This window comes from Squalius cephalus (assembly GCF_949319135.1).
Source record: "Squalius cephalus genome assembly, chromosome: 4".
Lineage (NCBI taxonomy): Eukaryota > Metazoa > Chordata > Actinopteri > Cypriniformes > Leuciscidae > Squalius > Squalius cephalus.
Window position 1 is genome coordinate 18,537,808 of NC_137125.1, and position 3,456 is coordinate 18,541,263.

Here is a 3,456-nt window from a genome sequence, read left to right on the forward strand (position 1 = left end):
TGTATAGTTTGACGCTGGGTGCTTTGTAATGCCCCTGCTCATAAAGTCATCTTTGTTGTGTGGCTACTGTGCAAAACGAAAAAAAGTCATCCTGGGCCGAGTTTAACCAAGGCCACTGCCCACTGGTGTTTGGCGCCGTGGAAGGCCACAGCGCCACAGATGTTGCCCACAGACCTCTGACACCATTGAAGAGATACGAGAAGATATAGCTACATTTTTGCCGCACACAAGATTCTTCCACCGCAATTTGATTTGGTCTGTGGTCCTCCTCTGGCCAGACCCTATGGCATTCACATTTTCTGTGATTAAAATCCAAACATTATTTTTCTTTTTGTTGGTATCCTTAGCAGAATTAAAACTTCCCACTATTGTTCCATAATGGCACCGAACACCCTCTAGTAGTGCATTGGTTTCAGCAGCAGTGAAGTTACAGCTTCTTGAGTCCATGGTTCCGTTGCTTTACTATAGTGAACATTGTTCATCAATTATAGGCCTTGGGTCCAATTGCCTCAATTGAACACAAGCCAAAACTAATCAGTTGTAATAGGTGTGTTTGAAAAGACCAACTACACAGCCATATAAATCAGCCTTTCTCAGAAGATTCACAGAGAGACAGTGAAATGGCAGGTGTTGTCCACCGCCACCACCACTTTGCCAGGAGAGGATACCGTCAAAGGGTGTATGTTGAACGTACCAAGCCACTGGAGCAATACACCACTGAGAAGCTGTATGTCCGGTTTCGCTTTGGGAAGGCTGATATAGAGTACCTTGTGAACCTTCTCAGGCCAAAACTTCAACACAGAACCCAAAGGAGTCACGGTCTGTCTGTGGAAGACCAGATCCTCATTGCTCTCCGATTTTATGCATGTGGGACTTTCTATCAAGTTGTTGGTGACTATATGGGAGTGGTGAAATCAGCTGTGAGAGATGTGTCAATCGCACTGGCCAGCCTGGTCAATGAATTTGTTTCTTTTCCAAAGGACAACCAGATTGCCCAGGCCAAGCGCAGCTTTTTTCTTTTGGGGAATATGCCCAATACTATTGGAGCAATCGACTGCACACGTGCATATACAAGCACCTCGTGAGAATGAATGGGAGTTTATAAACAGAAAGGGGAGGCACAGCATCAATGTCCAACTTGTGTGTGATGCTGACCTCATCATCACCAACTGCGTTGTCAAGTGGCCTGGGTCTGTCCATGATGCACGCATCCTGAGGGAGAGCGCTCTATATAGAGACCTCCAAACCAACCGACCGGATGGCATAATATTAGGAGACAGTGCCTACCCACTCCTACCATGGCTGATGACTCCTTTTCTAACAGCAAATACACCGGCGCAGGCACGGTGTGCAAAAAGATGTGCAATTGAGCATTTAAACGGAGTTCTACAGAGGCGCTTTGCATGTCTTTCTGAGAGCGGAACCACAGAAAGCATGCAACATAACCCTTGCCTGTATTGTCCTGCACAACATCGCTACTAAGCGCAATGTCCCTCTCTGTGCTGACAATGATGCACCTGAGCCCCTTGGAGACCCTAACCAACCTCCTGCATTCTGCCAGAACGAGCAAACAGGACGTGCAACAAGGGATGCAATAGTTAGACACTATTTCTGATTTGGATTTGTTTTGGATTTCAAAAATCTGTTTTTTTGGTTATTCTGTAATCATTGCATGCATCACTAATAAATATTCTAAAAACAAAAATATTTTCGATTGTGATGAATATATATATCAATTAGTGACAGAATAAAATGTATTGTTTTTGGTCAATTTTGACAGCTGTTTGGGGGATTATTTTATGAGGCCAAACTCTTTCTACTTTTCTGTAGGCCTATACTGAAAGGCTGAATACGTTAAAGCCTACCTAATCACTGCAGCCTGATGGATGAACAAATAAAATCTTATGAATAAATAGGATATCTTGTAAGATACTGCATGATCCAAATATAGTATTATTTGATACATTTTTTAAGTTTTCATTACATTTTGGGCATGAAATCCACGCTGAATCCACCCTTCTGATGGGATCAGTTTAATCCAGATTTTTTGGATCAAAGTGATCCAAATTCTACAAAAAAGTTCTGAAAAACCTAAACTAAAGGTTTGATCCGGATCAAAACCAAGATTGGATTATGTCATCTAATCCGATTATGTAATCCGTTTTTTCTTTTGAAAAACCCATTTTCAAGATTTGATCCAATCCGTTATCCAAAATCCTAGTGGATTACTTTTGAAAAACCGGGCCCTGGAGACAAAAAGACCTCTCCAAACTGAGTTTCCTCTCCAGCTTTATCCACAAGCTCTTCCACCCAGCAAAAAATCAGTGGAAACCAGGAGATGATGGTAACTAGTGTCAGCTGGTCTCCATTTGCACCAAGAAGAGAGAGAACAAAAAAGACACCAAAACATTGCACATATAATAATAATAATAAAAAATTACACCTGGGACTTAAATATAAATTCAACTTTATTAAACATATACACATAATATAAATATAAAAAACACATATATACACAATACAAATATAAATACAAATACACACAGCTAGAACATTACACACATTTGTAGCGTTTATACGCCCGTATAAATATAACTAATTATTATTCATAACGGATTATGATCAATAATTAATAATTATTTCCAGAATTTACTGTAGCAGAATCAATAGTATGATCATTTTATCAGTTCATCCAATGAACGGAAAGCATAAACAATTATTAACTCTAGGAAATATAATATCTTCCTGGCCAAGAAAGACTAATCCCCAGCTAACAGTAAATTAAGAAGTAAATCAAGGTTAAAAGCATAGGTAACTTAGATCGCAGTTCAAGACAATAAATTCGTAAGCACGTAACACAAGTAATACTTCTCTTTTCAAATACAAACAATACTTTATTGATTATATGACTAACACATAAAACTAATATCTAACACAAACACACGCACACGCATTCATACAAGTTGCCAAAAGAAAGAAAGAAAGAAAGAGTTTGGAAAGAATGAGTTTAAGAGTGAGATGATGAAATCTCAAGATTCTGTGCACTTATAAGACATAACCTGAACGAACCATCAATCATTAATTTAACCCTTCTATCGTTTCTTAGACAGGTTATTAAATTTATATCAATACACCAGTTCATCTTAAAAGTCTGGAGGTTACTTGCTCGTTTGTTCCTTTTTCTCTTGGGATTCCCTTTCAGCGTAAAAGGGATTTCCCGAGTTCGTTTGGCTGGTCTCCTTGTGCCTGGTCTGAGGCGGCCAATCACGTGGTGTAGGCTATTGGCGGGTTGATGGAAGTCTTTGTTTGAAGCTGGCTTTGCAGAAGAAACGTGGACCGAAACTTTGCCGCAAAACTTAACTTAGAACCGAGTCAACGGAAAATAAAGGAAAACTTAGAAAAGAAAGAAAATTGAGACGAGAGTAGATGATGGCTTGAATGAAACTGTTGAACCCG

The 3,456-nt window shown here is 39.6% G+C and overlaps 1 pseudogene across 1 annotated transcript; it reads left to right on the forward strand.

Moving 5' to 3' along the window:
• Positions 1 to 620: 620 nt before the first annotated feature.
• Positions 621 to 1,615, forward strand: LOC307157645 (putative nuclease HARBI1; annotated as a pseudogene). Its single transcript has one exon. The product of its transcript is annotated as a putative nuclease HARBI1 (transcript).
• The last annotated feature ends 1,841 nt before the right edge of the window (positions 1,616 to 3,456 follow it).